Source organism: Vicia villosa, linkage group LG4 (genome assembly GCF_029867415.1).
Source record: "Vicia villosa cultivar HV-30 ecotype Madison, WI linkage group LG4, Vvil1.0, whole genome shotgun sequence".
Lineage (NCBI taxonomy): Eukaryota > Viridiplantae > Streptophyta > Magnoliopsida > Fabales > Fabaceae > Vicia > Vicia villosa.
This window is the reverse complement of record NC_081183.1, coordinates 118,599,720-118,618,257: the sequence shown is the minus strand read 5'-3', so window position 1 is coordinate 118,618,257 and position 18,538 is coordinate 118,599,720.

Below are 18,538 nucleotides of genomic sequence, written 5' to 3'. Positions count from 1 at the left end.
CATACATAATATAAGTCAGTCCATAATATTATGTTTATACGAGATGGGCAAAAAAAGGGCAAAAAAAACATCTTGAGCTTAAATAACTTGACAGAAAAATGCAATGTCAGTAATTTCCTGGTGTAACATTCCTACATTCCCACACTTCTACTATCTATTCATTAATAATAGATTGACCAAATTGCCTAAATTACCCTTTCACCAAAATTTATTTGCACTAATAAAAGGTCATTTTTGTAACTAACAAATTAAGTATTCACTCTTTCAACTTTATTGAATGGATGTCCCAAGTGTTAGCTTTTCATTGGTCCGAATTAAATAACATTTTTCCTACAACTTTATTGCATGAATGATGACATCACATGTAAGCCATGGGTGATGGAAGTCATATTTAAATTTCTTTTACATTTCATTTTCCCACACTTTCTTACTTTCATTTTAATTTTTCTTAATTTATTTATTATCACAAAAAATATTAATAATCTATTTTTAAATTTTAATCTTATTAAAAATTTCAATTTTCTTTCGCATTTCATTTTTCCATACTTTCATTTTAATTTTTCAACATTTATCTATTATCGCAAAAAATATTCATAATCGATCATTTAATTATTATTCCCAAAAATATTTAATTATTTCACGGGTCATTATCAACTCAATATTTAATTTTTTTTAATCGATCATTACACATTTTCTCTATCTTAATTAAAATTTCAAATTTCTCTCACATTTTTTCACACTTTCTTACTTTCATTTTAATTTTTTTCTCTATTTATTTATTTATTTATTTATTATTCCACGGGTCACTATCAACATAATGTCTATTTTATTTTAATCAATCATTGTCTTTATTTGAGAGATAATATCTTTATTTTTATTTTTTTCTCCATCTCACGATTTTTTATCATTATTTAATACAATTAAATTTCCATGATTATTGTTTATTTTACATTTGTTTTTAAATATATTTTATATCGCATCAAATTATTTTTTTATTTCACGGGTCATTATCAACATAGTAGCTATTTTATTTTAATCAACAATTACTATTAATTGAGAGATAATTTTTATTTTTAAATGTTAATATTTCATTTTTATTATCTCCATCTTATAGTATATAAATGATTATTTAATATAATTGAATTTATATGATCATTTTTTATTTATAATTAAACCATAGTGATCTATATCATTTTCTTTTAATTGTTGTTGGACCGTCAATTATTAAATTACCTGACCCAATTTTGCTATTGTGTTCTTAACATATCTTAAACATTTTTTTGTGGATCATTGTTTTCTATATAACTATTGTTAAATTTACAATTAAGTAAATTATTTCATATTTTTCATTTATATTAAAAATTTTACATTTGCATTTGTTAAAATTTTATTTTTTTCTCCAACTCACATGTCCTTTTTTATATGGTTCTTTATTACACACAAAATTAGCACATGAATAAGATAATAATGTTTAATCTTAAGGGTCAATTTCAATACAATGCCTATTTTATTTTAAACAATAATGACTTTTATTTGAAAACTAAAGTATTTATTTTCAAATTTCAAAACGATTCCTATGGATATTAGGTTTTCAAAGAATTGGGAGTATAACAGAGCAATCAATAAAACTCTAACTTTATTCAAATAAAACAATTTCTTTTAATTATGCATATTGCTTATAATTCCTTTTATTTATATTATTCATATCATTACAAAAATACTACACCAGAAAAAAAATCACCCGTGCGGAAGCACGGGTCTCTGACTAGTTTAATTAATAAAAGTATTATGTTGTATTACTAATCAGGGACTTATTATGTTTTATTGAGGGTGTTGAGTATGTTGACTAAGTGACTTCAAATATAGGAGGAGGATCAATCGTGATGATCGAATTTTTCAAAAAATTTATTTGTAAACATTTTTAGTATTACCAAATTTATTTTCGAAGAAATAAGAAAATAGTAATGATCGAATTGTAATAATTTTTATAGAGTTCTGATTAATCTTTTAAACTTTTTTAATCAATTAAGTCTTTAATGTCAATTGATTCATGATTTGCTACTTGAAACGGTGTCAGCTTTTAAAGTTATAGTCGATTAAAACATAAAATTTAATCATGTAATAGGTTAACGTGATTAAGACGCTCTCTAAACTTGGGCTTCTAGATTCCGTTTTGGGAATGGAAATGCATTAGGGCCAAATTTGCTTTGGGGACCTCCTCCTTCCAGTTTCAAACCCCTTTTTTGTTATAAAAAAAAACATCATTTTTAACAAACGACTAGTAGAAAAATAAATAAAATGAAGGTGTTTCATTTTAGCACTTGTTAGAAAAATAACCAGAGTTTTTCAAGTTTTTCATAGACAATAAATTTTGGGATGCTTGCTTTGGACATCTTCTTCTGATCTAGCAATTTTCCTTTGAAGATGCAAAATGTTCCTCCAAATAAATTAGATTTTCTATCTTGGGGTACCCAAATCTTTTTTAATCATTTAGTGTTAATAGGTTTAAGGTTTCTCAACTCATCATAATTAAATCTTTTAGACCACTTTAAATCATGTATTTTTCTAAAACAATAAAGCATAAGTTGACCAAATCTATAACAAAAATTGCATTTATAAACCACACAAATCTTTTTCTTTTTAGAATGGAATATAATTAAAAACTATTTACCATTACTAACTAGTTCATAACATAAACCTTCTTTATCATATAAAGCTCTTAGATTATATAAAATCGTATCAAGGTTATCTTTATCCATAGTAAACTTACTTAAGGTTTCATGCAAATCTTCAGTTTTAGTTCTTCAAGATCACGGTTTTCACATTTACTACATTTGACAAAAAAATTCTTAAGTCGATTTGTTTCATCTAAGATTTTTTTATTTTTATCTTCAAACTATTTCTATGTGCCACAATGCATTTTTATTTCTCATCATTTTCTTTACATGATCTTACACTTAAAGCATATATTTGATTATTTGAAAGAGTGGTTAACTCATCTTCTCAGGTAGTATTAAAACAAACATTTACCTCTTCATATGATTTTCTAGATAATGCTTTTTACGAAGTTTCATGTGATCTTAAGAATAATGTTTCATCTTATTCTCCAGATGATGTTTTTGATGATGTTTTATCTGATTCCCCTAATTATACTTCAAAATAGATTTTAGATGAATCTTTATATAATTTATTATCTAATACGTCAAAGAATTCTTCAGATGAATCTTCATAGGATTCCGCATTTGATAGTTTAAGGATTCATCATAGGATTTCTCATCTAATACTTAAGAGGATTGCTTAGATGACTATTCATCTGATATTGAATTTTTTTCTTTGGTCTCTTCCTCGTCTTGAGGCCAACCACCATTAGGGTTACCCTCTCTTTAGCTCTGACTCACACGTATGATTTCCAATAGATTGATATCAAGAATGTCTTACTTAACGACACTAATGATGAAAAGGTTTATATGCAACAACCCGTAGCTTTCTTCACACTGGAAAGACTCTAGTCTACAAGGGACACAAATCATTCTATGTCTTAAGCAAAAACCTAAGAATTGACATGATAAGTTGCACCAAACCCTCTCTCAATTTGGCTATACTTAAAGTAAGTGTGATCATTCCATCTTTATATAATTTTATCAACTTATCACCTTATATGCTTTGGTTTATATAGATGACATAATTTTCACTGGCTCCTCACATGCGTTAATCAATGACTTAATACTCAAACATTATCAAAAGTTTGCACTAAAAAATGTAAGCAAGTGTTGAAGCAGACATAGCGGCAAGCAAAAAAAGATTTGGAAATATTTATCCGAGAATTATCGTGTCCACACAGAATGGTGTAGAATTTCATTCAACGATTTTTATGTTTTCGAACTCAAGTTTGAATGAACAAAAGTATAAAAATGGAAAAGTAAATATCAACACAAGAATTCATTCTTCAGAATTCTTATCGACCAGTTATACTCAACCTATCGATACTCGTCAATGTCATCACGTATCTCTCACATCAGTGTCCATCTCTGGAGTTCCTACGAGATCAAATCACAACCAAGGTTATCTCTAACGCAAAGTCGCGAGAACATCCGTATTGTCGCATCACGATCTCTCACGCACCACTTAAACAAGAAAGCATTAAGGACAAATACACAAGTTATTGTCAGCTCCAAATCTATCTATAGAGTTTAGAAACTAACAGATAATCATCCTAGATAGGGATTCAAGAAGTTTATCTCTAAAGCAACCCAAATCCCGAGCACAGAGTAAAACTCTAAGATAACAATCAACACAGATTTGTAAAGCAAGTTTTATATAACGCCATGGGCGACAAATATACATGAGTTCAAAGTAAATACATACACAAAACCAAACTATAAGAGAAAATATAAAGAGGAGGAGAAATGATACAAAGATCTCCCGTCTTGTCAGCTCCGTTCGATAATCAATTCACCTCTAATCATCCAAATGCAAGCTCCGTAGATGTTTTATAACCTAATCTAACCTAAATCTGAACTAACTCTCATACCTCATTCATTTTGAATAGACAAAGTTCCTCTTGCACAACATTTATCTATAATTCAACAATTAGTGTATGTTTGACATTCTTGGTTCAATTTTAGAGATTAAAAGAGAGTTGGAAATCATATTTATGGATACGTTGATGACTTATTCATTCGGATTTCCAACAATATTATTAATATGACGATCCTTCTGTATTATGATTGATGGTCCTTTATTGATAGTGGTTTATTAAGAATTTGTACCTTTAGTCTCAATGCCAGACCCCTTGTTTGGGTCATCTGCTAGGACATATCTCTGTTGAGAGGTAACATCATCTTCATCCTCAATATTATCTTTCTCTTTAGGATCATCAATAACAACAACAACAACATTTATGAATTTTATCATTGTCTTGGTATGAGTGTTGTAAACCATGTTGGCCCTTCTATTGATAATGAAGGTTGAGAAAACACTTAGTAGGGGGTTTGAATAAGTTTTTATTTTTTGCTTTGAACAACAATAGACAAAACACAGATACTTTTATCCTGGTTCATTTGCAACTCAAACTACTCCAGTCCACCCTCCACAAGTGATTTGCCTCTCTCTACAAGGACTTAATCCATTATAATATGAACTTGATTAAAATTGCACAGCCAACTGGTGTGACTAACTATACAATGCACGATCCAAATGCTGGTGACTAACAACCTGCACAAACCAACTGTTTATGACTAACCAACTTTTAAGACTCAACTAGTCCTAGACTTCTTGAGACTTCTGACCCAAATGGTCTCTCAAGGAACTGTTACATAGTAACTTCAAATGATATTATTTAAGATTGCTTCTATAAAGCGTTAATCACAACTGTGATATTTCACTAATATTTAGTACAGAAAGTTTGAACTCAGAATCTGGATATGAAAACTTTTCTTCAGCGAGTTTTGATGTTTCTTCACACTTTGATGATTTTCAGAATAATGATGTTTGTGTGTGTAATCGTTGTTCTTGTTGTTTCAAACAAACATGAATATATAGCTCAAGATTTTTTGTCCGCTAACTTGATTCTTGGACGAAGCATTGAATGCTTGCGTGTTTGCTTTTCGCTTTTGTTTTCTCCAATGAGCTCCATGTGGATAGCTTCTTCAATCAACCTTGGGAGTTGCACTTTTTGAGTGTTGTAGCCATTTTGCTAATGATTTTGTTTTTAACGGTATCTTTATTTTTGAATCAGACTTCATGAACTTCTGTTCAGCCTTGAATACAGATTCTGTATCAGTGTGTTTGCAGTGGTTTGGTGCTTATCAGAAGTTGCTTCATTAGGTGCTTGAGCAGCTTTGCATTTGTTCATCTTTGTGTATTTATCAAGTTCTGATGGTACTTGTATTGAAACATCTTCTGAAATCAGAAACATATAATTAGAGTACCACATTTACTTATACAAAATTTATTTGCTTGTTATCATCAAAACACTAAAATATGACTAGAACCAAACTATGTTCTAACAATATCATCCTTTTTGATGATGACAAAACATTTACGTTATGTTCAGAAATTTTGTATTTAAAAGAAATAGTCTCCCCCTGAAATAAATACTTAGAGAGAAATGTAAAGGATAACTTCCCTGAGTAATGTTCTCTTCAGATTATTTCTTCAGAAGATTGGAAATGGCTTTTCATAGGCATATCATTTAGAAGTTCTAAAGTATCTTTCTTTCAGATATCGTATAGAACACTTTGCTTCAGAAGATATTTCATTCAGAATTTACCTGTAGACTTTCAGAAAGAAACTTTGTGTACTTTGTACTTGTTAGAAATGTTTGAGATTTTATCCCAGTTTCACTTATTCCCTTTTTCTCCCCTTTTTTGTCATAATCAAAAAGTGCAAAAATAAAGAGAGAACGAGATAAAAAAACAGATTTTGTTGATTTGAGCTTAGAAATACAAACATGCAATAGAAACAGGCTAATATAAACATGATGAGGCTTGGGAACAAAAAGAAATCTGATCATCTGCTAGATTCTACCGCTTCTTCAGATTCTTGCCAGAGATGAGTTTTCCAGAAGTAGATTCTAGAATATCAAATTGTTTAGCCTCACTCAGATATTTAATCAGATTGTTTTCTGAAAACACTGGTAAGATGAGTCTTCCAAACGGGATCCAATAATATTTTACCTTCTGATCATCTTAGAAAACGAACTTCTGAACCGATTAGGTCAGATATTTCTATATGATTCCTGTTTATAACTTGTCAGAAGATATAAATCAGGTAGTTTAATTTTTAGGCAACCGAATATTCTGAGTTCATATTATATATTGAACATATCTTCATTGTGGACACAATTCCATACTAATATTCTTTAGAATGAATTTGAATCTATCTTCAGAAAGAGGTTTTGTGAAAACATCAGCCCATTGATGGTCTGTATCAGTGAAGTTTAAGCTTAATGCCCCTTTCTGAATATAGTCCCTAATGAAGTGATGCTTAATTTCTATGTGTTTTTCTTTGGAATGTAGGATAGGATTTTTAGAAAGAAAGATAGCAGAAGTATTATAACAGAAAATAGGAATCTTACGCTCATCGATGTGATAATCCTCTAACTGACTTTTCATCAAAAGCATCTGAGTGTTATAGCCCGCAACAGCAACATATTATGCTTCTGTAGTTGATAGTGCAATTGTGGCTTGCTTTTTGCTATACCAAGAGATCATATTATTTCCTAGAAACTGACAGCTTCCAGATGTACTTTTACGTTCTATTTTGTCTCCTACAAAATCAGCATCACAATAACCTACTAAATTCAACTCTTTGGATTTTCAGTAACACAGTCCAACGTTAGTAGTACCTTTCAGATACCTTAGAATTCGCTTGACAGCAGTCAAGTGAGACTCTCTAGGATTTTATTGGAATCTTGCACATAAGCAGACGCTAAACAGAATATCAGGTCTAGATGCAGCTAGGTAGACTAGTGAACCAATCATACCTCTTAAGAGCTTCTGGTCTACCTTCTTACTTACCTATTCTTTACCTAAAATGAAAGTAGGGTGCATTGGGTTTTTTGCTTCTTTACTTTCTGATTGCTTAAATTTCTTTAGAAGTTCCTTGACATACTTTGTTTGATGTATGTAAGTACCTTCATAAGTTTGGTTTATTTGAATTCCCAGAAAGAACTTTAGCTCACCCATCATGCTCATTTCAAATTCTTCCTGCATAGACTCAGCAAATTCTCTTCCAAGAAAGATATTAGAAGTTCCAAAAATAATATCATCCACATATATTTGACAGATTAAGATATCATTTTAAAATGATTTACGAAATATTGTTGTATCAACTTTCCCTCTGGTGAAATCTTTATCTAGAAGGAATGAACTTAAACGTTCATACCAAGCTCGGGGAGCTTGTTTTAGTCCATATAAAGATTTCTTTAGTTTAAAAACATGTTCAGGATATATTCAATCATCAAATCCTGGGGGTTGATGAAGATACACTTCTTCTTCAATATAACCATTTAAAAATGCACTTTTAACATCCATTTGATATAGTTTTATGTTATATTGAGCAGCATAAGCAATTAATAATCTGATAGATTCTAACCTGGCAACTTGGGCAAAGGTTTCATTATAGTCAATACCTTCTTGTTGACTATACCCTTGAGCAACCATTTGTGCCTTGTTTCTAATAACTTCTCCTTGCTCATTCATTTTATTTCTAAACATCCACTTTGTTCCAATTATGTTGAATCCTTCAGGTCTTGGAACTAGATACCATACATCATTTCTGGTGAATTGGCTTAATTCTTCTTGCATGGCAATAATCCAATCCGTATCTTGAAGGGCTTCATCTATTGAAGTTGGTTCAATCATTGACACTAAACCAAATAATGAATTCTCATTATTTCTTAGGAATGCTCTAGTTTTGATAGGGTCATCTTTCTTGTCAAGTATGACATCTTTTAGATGATGTGTAGTGAGTATTGGAAGTCTTTTATGAAGGGTTTCTTCAGAGATTTTCAGGTTCTCCATGGTTGATATGATTGAGGAAACTTCTAACACATCTTTATCTTCTGAATCATCAAGATTTGTGAATTGTTCATCTATATCTGCAAAATTTTCAATCTGCTTTGGCTTTTGATGGCCAAGCTTATCATCAAATCTGATATGGATTGATTCTTTAACAATCAAGGTTTCTGTTTTATATACTCTATATCCTTTTGAGTGTTTAGAGTATCATAGCAGAAAACACTTTTGTGCTTTAGAATCAAACTTGTGCAGATGTTCTTTAGTACTAAGAATAAAACAAGTACAACCAAATGGATGAAAATATGAAATGTTGGGTTTCCTATTCTTCCATAGTTCATCGGGGGTCTTTTCAAAAATAGTCTTATGGAGACTCTATTTTGAATATAGCGTGCTGTGTTTACAGGTTCTGCCCAGAAATGCTTATCCATATTAGCTTCATTAATCATAGTTCTGGCAATTTCTTGTAATGTTCTGTTCTTACGTTATACCACCCCATTATGTTAAAGAGTTCTAGGATAGGAGAAATTATGAGAGATTCCATTTTCTTTAAAGAATTTCTCAAAGAGATGATTCTTAAATTCTCCTCCGTGATCACTTCTAACCTTAATGATTTTAGACTCTTTTTCATTTTGTATTTGGTTACAGAAATCAAAGAACACAGTATGTGATTCACCTTTGTGCTTTAAAAATTTTACCCAGGTCCATTTGTTGTAGTTATCAACAATGACCAATCCATACTTCTTGCCTCTTATTGATGCAGTTTTTTACTAGACCAAATAAATCAATATGCAGAAGTTCTAAAGGTCTAGAGGAAGAAACAACATTTTTAGATTTGAAGGAAGGTTTTGAGAACTTTCCCTTCTGACATGCTTCATAGAGAGCATCTGAGTTGAACTTTAGATTGGGAGTCCTCTTACCAAATTGAGTTTGTTGAGTTGAGATAATCTCCTCAAGCTGACATGTCCCAATATTCTGTGCAAAACCCATTGGTCATCATTAACAAACATAAGACATGTTACTTTATGAGTTTTAAGTTTAGAAAGATCAATTTTATAAATGTTGTTCCTTCTCTTTCTAGTAAAAAAGATTTATTTGTCTTTCTGACTAACAACCCTACAAGACTCTTGATTAAAGATTATGTCATAGCCATTGTCACTTAATTGACTTATGGATAATAGGTTATGAGCTAATCCGTCTACTAGTAAAACATTAGTTATAGAGGGAGAGTTACCGTTACCGATAGTTCCTGAACCAATAATCTTTCCTTTTTGGTTCCCTCCAAATCTAAAGTCCCCACCAGATTTAAGTTCCAAGATTTGAAACATAGATTTTCTTCCCGTCATGTGACGCGAGCATCCAGAGTCCAGGTACCATGATTGGTGTTTTAACTTTACTGCTAAGGACATCTGCAACATAAATTATTTTCTTATTAGGTACCCATATATTTTTGAGTCCTTTTGTGTTAGTGTTCCTAAAGTTCTGTTTGACTTTAGGTCTAGCATGAGAACTATCATAATAGGATGTATATTTGATGTCATGAGTGTGTCCCGAATTAAATTGTGTGTGCAAGGGTTTATATGTGATTGTCATTTTATCAACCGATTTAGGTTGACACGGTTCCTTTCCTTTGGGTGTATTATAGCCAATACCAGTTCTATTGTTTCTATTTACACCATAAATTATAAAAGCTATTTTTCTTCTGTTTATACTTTTAGCAAGAAATTTTTGAAAACCATCGTCATATTCTTCCAAAATATCTTTAGTACTTGAAGCACTTTCTGACTTAAAGATTTTTTGAGTTTTCAGATCCTCTATGAGTTTCACATTATTATCTTTAAGCTCAGCATTCTCAATTTTAAGTTTTCATGTTTCAACTACTAAATTGTTCTTTAGCTTCTTATATTTGATTTTTAATCTATTGTGGTTCTCTAGAAATTTTGAGAGGCTTTCTTCTAGATCTTCTCTAGTAAGTTCAGAAAATACATCATTAGTTCATGCTTCTGAGTCTGAGTTATTTTATGTGGTGGCCATGAATGCTACGTTGGCGTGTTCATCTTCTGAGTTGTATTCGTCTTCAGATGGTTCAGAATCATCCCATTTAGCCATCAAACTTTTCTTCGTTTCGAACTTATTCTTAGGCCATTCTCTTTGCAGTCTGGGACATTCACTCTTGAAGTGTCCTGGTTCATTACATTCATAGCATACATTACCTTTTCTGCTTGTCCTTTTGTATCCAGAGGATTCTCCTTTGTATTCTGGTCTTCTGAAGTTTCTGAACTTCTTTTGCTTGTTCTTCCAGAGTTGATTCACTCTTCTGGAAAGAAGAGACAACTCGTCTTCCTCCTCTGATCCGGATTCACTTAAGCATTCTTCCTCAGCCTGCAAAGCGTTAGTTTCAAATTTTTTAACAGATTTAAGAGCTATAGTCTTACCTTTCTTTTGAGGCTCATTTCCATCAAGCTCAATCTCATGACTTCTTAGCGCACTGATGAGTTCTTCAACGGATACTTCATCTAGATTTTTTGCGACTTTAAACGCTGTAACTATTTTTTACGAGTTGGTGTCCATTTCTCTGATACGTAGCCCTCGGGGGGATTAGTCGTTATTATATGATTATTGTATTCCATGATGACATTTGTCTTAAGTTGAATTGAAAGGTGTTTATAAGTTTAAGTTGTAAGTGGTGAATGAAGTTTTGTTCCGAATGCTATGTATCTTTATTAAATGCAATATAAGTATGTTTGTTTGGTTAAGTCGAATTGTGACATCCCATCGTTTGATGAAGATTTTTAAATGCAATCTGATTTTCGCTTATAATTGCGGGGTAGATTTGGGGTGTTACAATAGTGGTATCAGAGCAGGTCGGTCCGTCCGGCCAATGTTGTCTAATGTTGTTTATTCCCGTGTACGCGACGAGTGTGTGAAACACTGTCGGTACTTGTTGTTCTTCTGATCGTTTGTCTGCAGGAGTTGGTTTGAAGCTAAGTGGGGGAGAAGCTATGCTTCTCGGTTATGTTTGAGTTGTAGGATGTAGTATGCTGCTGAGGGCAACAGTGCAAGTGTTGTTGGAGTTTGTTGTTTCCTGAATCGAAGATGACTTGGATTTAAGATTTTTGTTGCTAATTAAGTGGAGCATCTTGAGGAAGAGGATGAGCAGGAATTTTTGATGTTCACTTCTCGAAGGATGAGGAGTTATGTAGAGGTTGTTGGTATGCGAGTATGGTGCAAGCTCCTGGTGTGTCTGAAGGTAACTGTAAGTAACGAGAATAAATTCTAGAAGATGGAATTTAGAAAGTGCGATGTTCCAGTGCTGCTGATGGACTGTGAAGTTGTTGGTTGAGTAACCTTGCGTAATATGTCGATGTGGGATCAGTGATTAAAAGAAGTATTGCTGTAAGATTGATGCAAGTGATTGAGGCAGTAGTAGAAGCCGTTGAAGTTGTTGAAACTTTCTGAAGCGCGAGTAAGAATTGGTAATGCGAAGAGATGAGTATGATTTCAATAATAAGAAGTGTGAATAATGGTGTACATGAATTTTGTTCTGATGTATCGTCAGAGGTGCTTAAGGAAGTAGCTGCAAGACGTCGGTGTTAGTTTTGTTCGAATGATATTGGAAGATTAGTGAATTATGGAATTATAGTGCTTCAGGTGATATGAGTACAAGTTGGAAAAGAACATTATTAATGTTGGCAATGATGGTTTATACTCCATTATGGTTGTCGGCTATCTATTGACAAATTGAGGACTTGATCACCCTTAATCACTTGTTGATAGTAGACGAAATCGTGATTGGATGGCATAGACGTATCTTGCTAGATTGATAGTGCATAAAGGGATGAATGTTACGTCGTGAAGATAGTTGTTCTCTAGTTGGTGGGAATTAACGGAAAAGTATCCATGAGTAGTTGAGAAGTAGTGAACAAGTCGGAGAAGCTGGTTTATAGGTGAGATAACGTCACAAAGTGAGGGATTGAGAATGTTGAGTGAACAATGATTTTGTGACGGATGTTTAAGGAAGTATGAACTAGATTAAGACTTGTGAACCCTGTAATTGACAGAAAGATATAACGTGGACAGTGACTTAAGATGGATTATCAGAGTTGCGCAGCGGATGTGTAAGGTGGCGCAGTTGCTATGCGTGTGTGTTTGTTAGAGGTGAAGAACTAGGTATCGGAAGCCTAGGATAATGGTATGTCTTGATCTACATGTTTGAGTTGGTGGATGTTGAGGTAAGAACGATGTGCCAGAATATGGTATTTTCTCGTGAATACTTGCCGAGTTTATGAGGATGATATAAGGGATGTTAGTTGATGGTGGAGTTGGGTGTATTCGTCGAGTAATCTTGTTAAGTTGACGCTATATTAATTTGGTTTCTGTTGTCGTTATATTGTTATTGGACTCTGTAAGTAAGAAGTGATATTATGTACTATGACTGAGTTGAGTATGCTGACTATGTTGTCGTCACTATAAGAGTGATATGACGAGGCGGATATAGAGTTGTTGGTATTTATTGAAGATTCACATGTATAATTATGAGAATGGAAGTAAGTATGTGTTCTGGTATTGAGAATGTTGTTAATACGATAATGGTGTGGTGTTGAACACCCAAGTATGAGAAGATTATGATTGTAACTACCTTAAGGATCGATAGTCAAGGTATTGTGGGACAGTGATGATTCTGTTGCTAAGATAATGAAGTGAGAGTGTATCTCCATGTATAAGCGAGTTAAGGTTGTTGCTACCATAAGTATTGATAAGCCGGGAGGGTTCCTGAAGTGGTTGGTAAGTTGTTAACGAGAATCTCGTTGAGATGTCGAATAATTGACACTGGATTTAAGTCAGATTGAGTTATTTTGGTAGTCGAAGTGTTGTCAAACGCAATTGAGAATTGGAGAGTTGGAAGCGAAGTTGAGGACGGTTATGTCGGATGGATTTTCGAGGACGAAAATATTCTAAGTGGGGAGAGTTGTAACGCCCCGAATTTAATTAATTATTTAATTAAATTGATCGAGGATTTATTCATTGGAATTAGTTGAAGTCGAGGTTTATCGGTATTATTCTACAAACGTAATGGATTAATATGTTGATTTGAGCAGTTAAGTTGTGGTCGGATTAGTCGGAGAAATACAATTACGAGTTGGTATAAATTAAGTTAAGGAGCAATCGTAGTTGGGGAATATTATTGGGAATAATATTCGTTATGATATGTGGTTATTCAATTATGTGGGTAATTTGGCTTAATTGAGTAATTAGAGGAATATTATGAATTGGGCCTATATAGAATATGAGGTTGGATTGTGGGTTAAGCCTAATTAAGAAAATAAGGATAGTAGGAGAGTTAGGGTTTTAGAGACATAACTCTCATTTGGTGAAAGAAGAGAAAGAAGGGAAGGAAGAGAAAGCTATGGCATGCATGAAGAGGAAGAGCTCCATTGAAGGAAGTGAAGCTTTCTCTAAGGTAAGGGTGGGGTTCTTACTCTCTAAGGGTTGGCATGATGATGGGTATGGTAGAGATTAGGTTTCATAATTGAAATTCATGATTGTGTTGCAATGTTGATGAATGTGGAATTGATAATGTTGTGTATGCTTTCTATTCTTTGCAATTTCATGGAAACATAGAAAAGTTAGGGTTTATGATCAAATGCATGAATTGATGATTTGAAATGTGTTTAATGGATGTTTAATGATGTTATGATGTTAGAAGATCCATAATATGTGTTGTATTTGTGTTTATAACATGTATTATATTGTTGTTCATGATGGTTGGTGTTTTCAGCTTGATTTGGGTTGAGTTTAGGGGTTTTGAAATGAAATTCGCATGCTGTTTTCTGAGATTTGGGATTTTCTGAAATTGCCAGTTCGCGCCGCGAACTATTGTTCGAGCCGCGAACTGCTTGGAAGAAACTTAGGAATATTTGATTCACTCAGTTCGCGCCGCGAACTTTGTTGGCGCCGCGAACCATGTTTTACAGAACTTTTTCCAAACTTTGAAATGATGTAACTTTTGATTCGTAACTCTGTTTTATGTGCCGTTCGAAGCGTTGGAAAGCTAACGCAACGAACTATAGCATGATGTAGTGAAATGATTCATATGATATAGTCTCCTATTGTGTTTATTAGGATTAAGTGATGAACTATGTTGTGTTAACATGCGAAGTGTGCTCTTTGTTATGAATTGACATAACCATGTTGTGGTATAACTTGATGTATGTTTTTCTTATGAAGATACAATGTTATTGAAATGATAATATGTGCCTTCCTTATGATGAGATAATGCGGTATGTGATGATATGCATAATTGATAAAGATGTTGTATGCTATATGTGATTAATTGTGCGTATTTGATATGTATGAGTCGACGATGATGCCATGTGATGAATTAAGAATATATATGTCTTTATTAGGAATTTGAATATAACGTGTTCCGATGATTACTTGAATCAAGGAATATGACAAATTTGTTGATGTTGTTGGTGATATGATGAATTGTCGATGTTTGTCGTTAACATGATGAATTGTTGTTGTTGTAACACGATAAATTGCTGTTGTTGTTGTAACATGTTGATGTTTGTTGTTGTTGTGCAATATGTTGAATTGTTATTGTTGCTATAACATGATAAATTTTTCGTTGTTGTTGTAAACCCTATGGTCACTATTGATAAGTTTTATTATGTTGATAAGATTGGAGTTGAATAGATGTTGTATGTCGATATGATGTGATGATGTGATTGAGATGTGGTAAATTACTATGATACGGTTATTGCCATGGAACCTTGAAATTGAGTTGATGTGGTTATGTTGTTTAAGTTGATTATGTCGTTCAAGTTGATTATGTCGTTTAAGTTGATTAAGTGGTTTAAGTTGTGTTTGTGGATGTGCATCATTTGAGTCGCATCCATTGCATTGTCTGAGACGGCCCTTGTGGAAAATGTTTGAGACGGCCCTTGTGGCAAATGTTTGAGACGGCCCAATGGCAAACTGTTTGAGACGGGAGTTTTACTCCAATGGTACCACATGCATATGCATAAGTTTGAGTCACATTCGAGTCGCATTTGAATTGCATTTGAATTGTGTTTGGATTGTTGAGATGACAAGGTGTTTGTTGTGACGTGATAATGACATGCTTGTTGTGACGTATTTGATATCATACTTGTATATTTGAATATGTGATTAATGACATCGTTGCCGTTTTGAAAGTTGTATTATATTGATAAGTTGTTTTGCGGTGAAACTTGTTGTAAGATGTTATGTGATGCGAAGTGGTGAAATTATGTATGATCTATATCTCCTATATTATTTATCATGCATTCCTTTATATTGTAAGATATCTCACCCCTTTGTTGATATTTCCCCTACCATGGGAAATGGGCAGGTACTCAAGATTAGTCGTGGAGGTCCGAGGTTATTTATGTGAAGTCTTTATGTTGCTTTATGGCAAGTCGAGTTGGTGTCCATTGCTCTGATACGTAGCACTCGGGGGGATTAGTCGTTATTATATGATTATTGTATTTCATGATGACATTTGTGTTAAGTTGAATTGAAAGGTGTTTATAAGTTTAAGTTGTAAGTGGTGAATGAAGTTTTGTTCCGAATGCTATGTATCTTTATTAAATGCAATATAAGTATGTTTGTTTGGTTAAGTCGAATTGTGACACCCCATCGTTTGATGAAGATTTTTAAATGCACTCTGATTTTCGCTTATAATTGCGGGGTAGATTTGGGGTGTTACAACAGACACGATGTCGTATGATCCTGCATAAGACATCACACTCGACATGTTTCTCTAGTTGATAGAATATATTGTTAAACATGTTTCTCCATAAGAACATAATGCCAATCATAAAAAATAGAGTTAACACTGAACTGGATTTGGGCTTCAAAAACGTAGCAAGGAGACTGCTAAAGATCTTCAAAAACTTCTCCAATAAAATAGGTTTTGAGTATAGAGTTTCCTAAAATGTCTCGACATTCCTAAAATGTCTCAACATTTAGAAAATAGAATAAACCAACAAAGTCTCTGATTCATCAGTCTTGGATGCCACATATGATTTATTATTATTCATTAAATATTCAATAATCTATAAGTAAACAACTGCATCCAATCTATAAACTATGACATACCAGATGTCCTATACTTCTGGTTAGGACATCTCATTCGACATGTTGAGTCTGCAAGTTAAAATATATTTTTCAACATGTTGGTGCCAAGTTAGATTTACCAAAGTTCATGCCAATCATATTTTTAGAGAAATAACATCAACAAATATGTAACATTTACTATAACACCCCAACTTTAGTTATTTATTTTTAGTTGAATTTATATTAGTTTATTTTATTTATTTGAGTGATATATGTGATTTATTCGATTAATTGATGAGAGTAGAGATTTAATTAAAATTATATTAATTATTTTAGTTAATTAACACAAAAATTAGAGATGTTATATAGATAAAAGAAATATAGAATTTTTATTAAAATTACTGAGTGAGGAGTGTTTTGAGTAAGAGCTAGAGTGTGGTGAACTTTAGTGAAATAATTAATTTAGAATATTATTTATTTAATTAAATAATAGAAATTAGATTTTTAGAAGAATGGTGAGAATGGGGTGTAGGGAGATTGGAGAGGTGAGAGAAGTATTGGGATTTTTAGGTTAATATAAATAGATAAGTTAAGGAGACTTTTGTACGGTACATACCAAAACTTTAAGAGCGAGGAAAAATCCCAAAAATACCAAAGCTTTTCATCAATCAATAATTTGAATGAAAAAGGGGTGTCAAAAGAAATATGCCAAAACTAAATCTTAACCTAAAGCCTAAAAGACCAAGGAAGCTGGAATTAAGGCAAATAATCGATTAGCCTAATCAATTTGATGCTCTTTGCATTTTAAATTTCAGACGAAATCATATTGTGTCTTTGCCTCCAAGAAAATCATTTCAGAACATTAATGGAGAATGCATGAAATCTTCATAATCAATAGCATATAAATGATTAGGTCCATTAAATAATTGATTATTACCATTGTTTCAGAAATTTTTTCTTCCAATATTTTCTGTAGTTTTCGCACACCCAACATGTTCCCTACTTTTGCATCATCTCATTTACTTTTCTTTTGTGTGTTTTCCTTGATATTTAAGAATAATATTTTAGTACTCCAGAATCACTATCATGACACCTAAGATATTAAGCTTCCCCTCTTTTGTCCATCTCTTTGATGACATCTCATCTCAAGAACAAGAAGGGTGATTCTTTAGAGAATACACAAATAGGGTGGTGTTAGGTGTTCATACCTTGGATGGAAAAATCTTTCAAGAATGTCAGTTATTCAAGACATTTGAAGAATCAAACTTAACGGTATTCATCTACAATCCTCTAAGAGAAACGTATACACCATTAGTTATGATGTTTTATTCGAATTTCTACTTCACCAATGGGATTATCTACTCCGAAGTGAGAAAATACAACCCGTTTTTCTACAACTGTTTCCCTATCTCTCCAACATTCTATATACGAGTCACACAAATATCATAATGGACTAGATATTCACACATGATCCGTAAACCAACTCAAGTCACTCATGAGCCAACCAAATTGTCGACCAGTTAAATCCTTGATTATTGACCAAGTCAAAGATTGGTCATTGATCGAGTTGATCTGATGATCAATCATCTCTTTGACTGTTGACCAAGCTAACATGTGGTTGGACTCTAACTTTTGACCAAATTCAACCACAACGAAAGAAGATTTTCTCCTAATCATTAAAGTTTTGGAGGCATACTTTCACATACCATGTATAATAGTTTATTATTAGTCATTTGGAATTAAAGCATAACTAAAAGTGTAATCAGTTTGGTTTGGACCTGTTTTTGTTTAAAGAAAATGTTTGAACCGGTGATAACTCCATGAGTCTGGGTTGATTTGATTTTTAGTATATTTCATCAATGGAACTAAACAAAACTAACCAATTAGGTTTTGTTCAATTAATCGGTTTACATCACTTTTTTTCAAACATTATATTA